This window comes from Malaclemys terrapin, chromosome 23, assembly GCF_027887155.1.
Source record: "Malaclemys terrapin pileata isolate rMalTer1 chromosome 23, rMalTer1.hap1, whole genome shotgun sequence".
Lineage (NCBI taxonomy): Eukaryota > Metazoa > Chordata > Testudines > Emydidae > Malaclemys > Malaclemys terrapin.
The window spans coordinates 13,262,555-13,271,749 of NC_071527.1; the positions used below are offsets into that span (position 1 = coordinate 13,262,555).

Sequence of the window (9,195 nt, forward strand, 5' to 3'; positions counted from 1 at the left end):
TTGGACCAGACTGGCGTGTCTGGCTCAACAAGGCAGGGTTCTGGAGGCCCAAACTGGCAGAGAAAACCAGCTCAGAGGTAATCTCACACATCAGGTGACAGTCCCAAAGGGTTTCTGTGATCGAACCTGTCAGAGGGTTCCAAAGAGGATGGAGCTAGGCTGTTCTCAGTGATGGCAGATGACAGAACAAGAAGCAATGGTCTCAAGTTACAGTGGGGGAGGTATAGCTTGGATATTAGGAAAAACTATTTCACTAGGAGGGTGGTGAAATCTCCATCCTTGGAGGTTTTTAAGGCCCAGCTTGACAAAGCCCTGGCTGGGATGATTTAGTTGGGGTTGGTCCTACTTTGAGCAGGGGATTAGACTAGATGACCTCCTCAGGTCTCTTCCAACCCTAATCTGCTATGATTCTTATGAACAAGAGAGTTCCAGATGTGTCAAAGTCCAATGACCTATGCTGTCAAGAGGAGAATATCAATCTGGATGGCAAATCCAACCTCTCTGCTGGGTCAATAGGTCTGAATTACTGGAAAAGGCCAGTAAACTGCTGCAGTTGATCTGAAAACCACTGTTATCTTGCCCAGGCCAGGGCAATCAGAATAATTGTGGCTTTGTCTTGTTTGATTTTTCCTGAGAACTCTCTTAATTGGAGGAACTGGGAGTGGGAAATGCACAGAGGAGACCTGCTGTCCAGTCTAGAAGGAATGCATCCAAGACAAACTGGCCATCTGCTCCCGAGCTGGAGCAAAAGCACTGAGATTTGGAGTTGTTTTGTTGCAAATAGGTACATGTCTGGATACCTCCAACAGGAGAAGATATTGCTTGCTACTGAGTCCTTAAGAGGCCACTCGTACTGATCATGTAAGTGTCCACTCAGCTGATCTGCGACGTCGAGACCTGTAGGATAAATTTGGTGTACTAAGCACCTCTCCCACAGCCTCTTTGCACAGATGGCTGAAACTGGTTCCTCTTTGCTTGGTCACATGAAACATCACTGCAGCGTTGCTAGTAACTACTCTGTCCCTGAGCTGAGTTAGTGCTTCAGTAACCTTTGCAATCCCTGAATGCTATAATCCTAATTGTGTAAATACAAAGTCCGTCTCTAATCTGTAAACATGGCACTTTGACCATCATCTCCCACTGACTTCAGAGCAAGGTTGCTCACCTCACAAGTAAAAACTGTTTTCTGACCTGCTGGCCCCAGAGGTTGGAGAATCAAACTGGGCTTTTTCCTTTTCAAGTACCATCTCTAGTAACAGGCTGGGCAGGCCAAATTCAGCCCTCACTGACACCTGTGTAGCCTATTCGCCTTCAGTGGGTTTGCACAGTTACCACCGAGGGCTACAAAAGTGAAGAGAGAATTTGGCCTGTGGGGCCTTTATGACTAAGGCTGATGCGTGCGAAAGAAAGAAGGTCCTAAGGAATGGAAGGTAACGGGTGGTCACATGAACCCAGTAGACCACTAGAATGCCTTGGTAGTTTGAGAGACATTAAACTTGAAAGTTATTCTGGCTACATTCATGCCTTTTCCTAGCACTGCAGTTCCCCCTTCATTCTGGTAACTAGTATCAGGAGGACTGAGAAAGCTAAAGTAAGTGCTGTATCCTCGGGGGGGAGGGGAGAAGAGGAATGGAATCCTAGCCTTCAGGTGGGACTCTACATTCATCTCTAACTTACATTCATAGCGTTTAAGGCCAGAAGCAACATTAGATCAGCTAGTCTGTCCTCCCTGACAGCACAGGACAGAGAATTCCACCCAGTAACCCAAGTGTGAGCCTAGACTTGGCCAAATCCACCACTTCCCGTGATAGTTTGTTCTAATGCTTAATCACCTGCACTGTGGAAATTCCCCCCCCCCCCCCTTGCAATTTCTAATTTGAATTGTCTGGCTTTAACTTCCAGCCACTAGATCAGTGGTGGGCAACCTGCGGCCCATCAGGGTAATCTGCTGATGGGCCATGAGACAGTTTGTTTACATCAACCGTCCGCAGCTCCCAGTGGCCGTGGTTCACCATTCCTGTCCACTGGGAGCTGTGGGCAACCGTGCCTGCAGACAATCAATGTAAACAAACTGTCTCACGGGCTGCCAGCGGATTATCCTGACAGGCCGCAGGTTGCCCACCACTGCACTAGATCTTGTTCTGCCTTTCTCTGCTAGATTAAAGTGACCTTTAGTATATGGTCATTAAGTAACCTCTTGAGCCTCTTTTTGATCAGTTAAACAGATCAAGCTCTTAAACTCTCACACCATAAAGGAATTTCCTTCACTTTTGTGGCTCTCTTCTGTATCCTCTCCCATTGTTTAAACTTTTTTTTTTTTAATGCAAATACAGAATTGGACACAGTATTCCACTATCCGTCTCACCAGTGCCTATGCAGAAGTAAAATCACCTCCCTGCTCAGACCCACTTTTCCCCTGATTATACATCCAAAGACCGAATTAACTCTTGGCACTGGGAGCTCACGTTCAGATGCTTACCCACTGGGATCCCTACACTCTTTTCAGAATCCCTGCTTTCCAGGATAATGTAAGCATGGCCTACATTCTATATTCTTCCACGTATGACCTTGCATTTGGTTGTATTAAAATGTGACTTGTTTGAATGTGCCCAGCTTTCCAAGCAACCCAAATTGCTCTGTAAGAGCATCCCATCCTCCCTGTTATTTACCACTCTGCCAACCTTTGGGTCATCTGCAAATATTCTCATAGTAATTTTTATTTACTTTCAGATCATCGATCAAAAAATATTTAATAGTGTCGGGCCTAGAACCAATCCTTGTGGAACCCCCTGAAAAGACTCCCATTCAGTGATTTCCCCAATGACAACTTTTTGAGAATTGTCAGGCTGTTCCCTAATCCAATTAATGTGTGCTCTATTGATATTCGTGTGGATTTTTTTTATTCTGAATGTTTTACGGTATTAAGTTAAATGACTGACTTAGACTTTTGTATGTTACAACTATGTGGTTACTTTTATGAACCAAACCTGTAATCTCATAAAAAAAACAATCAGGTTTGTGGGTTTTTGTTTTTAAATAAAATGTTGACGGGCATTAATGTTCCTGTCCTTTAAAAGTTTATTGACTGAATTCTGTATCCGCTTGTTCATTATTTTGCCTGGGGCTAATGTTCACCTAGCCAGACTATATTTACTTGGATTATCCTATAACCCTCTGTAAATGTTGGCACATTAGCGCTCTTCCAGCCTTCTGGAATTTCCCCAGTATTTCAAGATTTATTAAAAATTAATATCAGTGGGCCATCATCCTTGGCCAAATCTTTTAGGACTTTTGGGTGTATGCTATCCAGACCTAGTGATTTAAAAATGATTCCTAGCAGATGCTATTTAACGTTAGTAAGGACAATGGACAGCAAAATACTTCATCATCCTTTTGTGATATTAGTACATCATCCTGCTTCTCTAAGTACAGAACATATTTATTGAACACTTCTGCCTTTTCTGCATCATTATTAATAATTTTATCGTCTCCATCTAGTAATGGGCCTATACCACCGTTAGGCTTTCTTTTGTTCCTGATATACTTAGAAAACCTTCTTGTTGACCTCAGTCCTACCAAGTCATGGAACTTTCCCTGATATCTTTAGCTTGCCTTATCAATTTTCTACACTTCATAATTTTTACCTTATATTGTTTGCTGTCTATTACCTTTTCCCCATTTGTTAATGTACATAAATTACTGCCTGCACTTTCCCGCTTAACCAGGGTGATCTTTTAACTAAAATTACTCTCTGTTATGGAATTGTCTTTTGGGCTTGTTTAAGAAGAGTTTACAAGATGGCTCAAATTTTCATTCAGTTTTCTGTCCAAATTTTTCCTCCCAGTCAATTTTACTTGTCATCTTCCTCTGCTTTGGGAATCAGCTCTTCTGAAGCAACAAGTGTGTGTGTATATATATATTATTGATTTGGACTCTCCTCTCTTTGCCCATAATGAACATAATCAAATCATAAGCACTTGTCCCTATAACCTAGTATGGAAGACAGAATGGGTTACAGTCTCAAAGTTACTGCCTCTTTAGGTGCTTAAGTCCACCATGTAGGCACCAATGACATTCTCAAAACCAACACTCAGCTGCCACCTAACCCTATAGGCCTCTAAATTTCCATCAGTAGGCAGGCGCAAAGCAGCCTACACCCTGGTGCCACCCCACAGCTAATAAGCTGCTCAGAGTTCTCACTGAAACCAAAGCCCTGGCGACCCCTTTGACAGCAGGGCCAAATCCCGAAGGTGTTCACAGAGCATGCCTAAGACCTGATATCTGTTACAAAAGACAGATAGGGACAAACATGATTTGGAGCAGAGACTTAAACCCAGGTCTCCCACAACCCAGTTAGGTGCCCTAGTCACCATGGTATTTGGGGCCAGAGGGCTCAATCTCTCCTGTTTGAAGCTGTTCCTCTTTGTAGAAATTAAATATTCAGTGGGCCTGAAACAGAGACCGACTCTACAGCTCAGTGGTCGAGGTGGTCACTGGGGATGTGGGAGGCTCAGGGTCAAGTCCTCACTCCAATGAATATTTAATTAGTTGTACCAAGCGTAACAGCTCTAATACGAGATTGAGAGAGACCAACCCCAGAATACTCACTAGCCTGGTGGTAAGGCACTTACCTCTGCCAAATCAGGCAGAGCAGAATCCTAAAAACAGGTCTCCCATGTTCCAGGTGAGTGCCCTAACACAAGGCTATTAGCTATGATGGGGTAGCTCTTTCTACCCACCCTAAGGAGAAAGGCCTAGGATTTGACTGCCAAGGCAGAGGCTACTAAAGCAGATGACCTTGTGTACGCACCATGTATCCCCAGGAGAGGGGGGAGGGATAGAAGAGTTCAATCCTTGAGGGGGCCACTTAGGGATCTGGGGCAAAATCAGTACTTGGTCCTGCTAGTGAAGGCAGGGGGCTGAACTCTATGACCTTTCAAGGTCCCTTCCAGTTCTAGGACATAGGATATCTCCATTAATTTATTTTATTTATGGCTGAGACTCCTGAATGGAGGGAGGCATGTCCCTCCAGCCTGTCAGTCAGGCCCCTAGAGACCCAAACTAACAGGAGCTGGGTGAGGGCCTAAATCCTTTCTTCTGCATTTCACTCCGGTCTAACTTAGGCAGCTCCCCACTCAGCTTGCGGGCTTCTGTGAAGCCCTTCCTTAAGTGCCCAACTCTCCCCATGCATTGTATGGAGAGCCTGGCCACCTAACTTAGGACTCAATTCCACAAGGTGGCAGGGGTGCCTAGGGATTAAGTATTACAATGCCTAGGTACCTGTTGGATTTAGCCCTGTGGGGATTACCTGGTTTCATATTATGCTGTCACATTATTAACTGCCCTTTTTAAAAATACTTTTATCACTACATGCCCAACAGCACTTCTCAGGAGAATCTCCAAATGTAATATTCATCTCTAAGCTGTAATTACATGTCTGAGCAAAGGCTGAGAGGTAGGTTGAATCCCAGTTTGCTGCCGTCATATTCTTTTCATAGATTTAGATTCCAAGATCACTTCTGACCATTGTGATCATCTAGTCTGATTTCCTGTATAACACAGGTCATACAACTTTCCCAAAATAACTCCCAGAGCAGATCTTTTTGGGGGAAAAAAACATTCTATCTTGACTTTTAAAATGGACAGCGATAGAGAATCTTCCACAACACTTGCTAAATTGTTCCAATGGTTAATTACTTGCTCCATTAGACACTTACTACTTATTTCCAGTATAAATTTGTCTAGCTTCAACTTCCAGTCACTGAATGGTGTTAGACCTTTCTCTGCTTTGCAGAGATTCCAAGGTCAGAAAGGACCACTGTGATTATTTAGTCTGATCTCCTGTACAACACAGGCCAAAGAATTTCCCAAAATAATTTCTTTTGTATGATTTCTTGTGTCCACACTTAAAGGGGTGACAACAGCCCAGTCAACTCGAAATCCTGACAATTTTTAAAGGGAGTGTTAAAAAGTGATGCTAAGTTCTATCCCTACCCCAACCCTGTGTCCCCACTGAAAAGCACAGTGAATTTACATTCATTTTCCTATTTTAAAAATGTCTCTCCCTCCCCTGTGGGTGTGACAAACCCACACAAACTGATTGACAATGACTGCATGTAGAGTGCTACCAACTGCCCACAGTAGACAAACTGAAAACATAGGGACAAATACTAATGTGCTTTCATCTCTTTCAGTTATTGGACTCTCAGGTGTCACTGGCAACTAGCAGATGAAACACTGCCACACAGAAGTGACAATACCCCTTCAAACAGAGATAAGGGGCAGGGGATGTGGGGGAAACTCCATGGGACAGAGCAGAAGAGATGGGAAGGGAACTCTGGTGGAGCCAGACTGGGGAGAAGGGGGAGGGAGCGGGAAAAACTTGAAGGGGAATGTGGGGGAAATTCAAAGGGGAGCCAATCTGGGGGATGGGGCTTCTGCCCCGATTCCCCTCTGCTGGGCTAAAACCCTTAGACCCCCTTCCCGCAGGGCAGAAGCCTCTAGTCCCACCACCGGGCAGAAGCCTTGAGCTTCCCCCTGCCCAGTCTTGTAGGTGGAAAATTGGAGGAGTGTGTGCGTGGGGGGGGCCTTGCGAGTCGCACTTTAACTGTAAAAGAGCCACATGTAGCTCAAGAGCCAAAGTTTGGCCACACCTGTTATATTACTCCTGGGGGAATTCTGTGTCACGGCACGTGCACAGATTTCAGGTTCCCTGCAGATCTCTTTGCGTCCCTGCAGAAAAATGATTTTCTGACAAGGAAGCAAAGGGAAGCCGTAAGAGCAGTCACGCCCCTCCCTAGCAGCGGAGGCAGGTTGGTTTGGGCACCTGGAGCCGCTAGTAGAAACATAAATCACAGGGTTGGGCAGTCATGCGTGTGTGTGTGTGAGACTCTCTGTCCCTCTCGCTTACTATTGCGGCATGCTCAGTGTGGAAGGCCAGGACTTTGGGATGTTTCTGTGGAGGTAGGAGTGGGGCAGGCTCTGTCATCTCAGGAGAGCAGAATGCATACTCCTGGGGGAATTCTGCACCACTGTGCAATGCAGAATTTTGAAGAAATTAACTTGCATGCAGAATTTCCTTTCCTCCACAGAAATGGGCTGCAGTGCTTCTAGCTGCCACTAGGGGTCACTGGACCCAGCAGAGCCCAGCTCACACAGAAGACACTGCTGGGGGGAGGGAGAGGGAGCTAGAGGGTTCCTGGCAGCTGCAGTCCCCAGCATGCCCTGAGGGAAGGAGAGGGTGGCATGCAGGAAACTCCATGCAAGCCTGGTACCGAGCATCAGGCTGTTCCTCTTTCTGGATCCCAGGCTCTGGAGGGGGGTGGGTGTTTAGGCTGGGGGGGGCCACAGCTGTCCTCTGGGGGTGAAAAGGTGTGGGTGTCTGGGCCAGGGGCCCCCCCACAAATGGACTTTGAAGGGGTGGGGGTCAGGCATACTGGCTGGGGGCAGTGTTCCCTCTAATTTTTGACATCCATGTGCAGAATGAATTTTGTTCTGTGCACCAATATGGAGGTGATGAGTGACACGTCACCTCCATATTGGTGCACAGAACAAAATTCATGGGGTGGGGCCGAGGGGCTTGGAGCATGGGAGGGGGCTCAGGGCTGGGGGAGAGGGTTGGAGTGTGGTGGGTGAAGGCTTTAGGGCGGGGCTGGGGATGAAGGGTTCGGGGCATGGGAGGAGGCTCAGGGCTGAGGTGCAGGGGGTCTAGACTCTGAGGCAGGGCTGGGAATGAGGGGTTTGGGGTTGCAGGCTACCCTGGGGCTGCATTGGGGAGAGAGGACTCCCTCCAGCCCCCCCTCACCACAGCAGCTTGAGGCAGGGGAGAGGCACCTCCCCCCGGCTGCAGCAGCTCCGGGGGTCCTAGGTCGGGCCGAGACAGGGGCTCCTCTCCCCCAGTTGCAGCATGTTCGGGGCAGGTCCACGCTGGGGCTAGGGTGACCAGATATCCGGATTTTATAGGGACAGTCCCGATTTTTGGGTCTTTTTCTTATATAGGCTCTTACAACCCCGTCCCGATTTTTCACACTTGCTTTCTGATCACTCTAGGCCCGGCAGAGAGGGCCACCTCTCCCCTGGCTGCGACAAGTCTGGGGCAGGTCCATGCTGGGGGAGAGGCATCTCTCCCCATCACAGCCCTGAGCAGGGCTTAATAGGCAGCTGCGTGGCCATGCAGCTTAGAGGGAACGTAGGCTGTGGGGGCCATGGCTGGGCTCTGGGGGGGAGGGGTTGTGGGTGTCTGGCCCACCAGCTGGGCTTGAGGGGTGGCGTGGGGCAGGGCAGAGAAACAGGAACTGGGTTGTCATAGGGGTTTCTTTAACACTCTACTCCTGGGGGAATTTGTGTGTGTGTCTGTATTGTTACAGACATACTTGCGGACAGGTATTTTGAAACAAGTTACAAAAATAATTGAAACTGGCATGATTATATAGTGATATATTAATACAGAATATTTGCAGAATTTTAGAATATTGTGTGCGGGATTTTTAATGTTTTGGCGCAGAATACCCCCAGGAGTATTCTATGCATTAATGCTCAGCAACTTGAGGTTTAAGGTCCAACACTAAATGCCTTGCCAGAGCGGGAGGCACTCAGGAGGAACCTGTACAAATGCTCCCAGCCCCAGTAAGCACTGAGCCTGGGTCAGACTGATAATTGAAGAGGAATACTTACACTCACTCAGTTCAAGCACCCGAGTATCACTGTCCACCCACCGACTTTCACCAGGACTGGCCATTCACAGCACGCACCCCCCTCCAATACCAGCACTACCAACCATCCCCTAATTCCCAGCACACACCCACCTGTGATGCCAGCACCCCAGCCTGCATGCCTACCTGTTTGCACTCCCAGCATCCCCTCCTGCACTCCCACCGACACTAGATACATTCACCCAACTTTATCCTTTAACCAAGACAGTGGGGGGGGGGAGGGGATGGTGTGCAGTAGGCACCAGGGCTGTCCACTGTGGCCTGCGCTGGCATCTTGGACTGTGACCCTTATCAGCCTGCCCCAAAAGCAGCAACATTCTGGCGTCACTGAGACAGACAGTGGATGGGAGAGGCCCCATTGCTTTTGCTGTTTAGCTGGGCATAGTTTACTAGATTGTAAAGCTGGGCCCTGCCATTGGCCCTCAACCCCGTGCTTGCCTCTCCCATCCCTGTCCCCTTCCTCCTGGCCACCACCATTCCTCCT

The 9,195-nt window shown here is 47.6% G+C and overlaps 1 protein-coding gene across 2 annotated transcripts in view; it reads right to left on the reverse strand.

Annotated features, from left to right (window-relative positions):
- Positions 1-9,195, reverse strand: part of ILVBL (ilvB acetolactate synthase like) — a 31,162-nt gene that overhangs the window by 21,261 nt on the left and 706 nt on the right. Inside the window, exon 2 of one of the 2 annotated variants that reach the window (XM_054012768.1) lies at positions 801-897. The exons of the other annotated variant lie outside the window; for it this stretch is intronic. The gene's annotated coding sequence lies outside the window, so the exon portion shown is untranslated. The remainder of the gene's footprint in view (positions 1-800; positions 898-9,195) is intronic. 2 annotated transcript variants of the gene reach the window in all.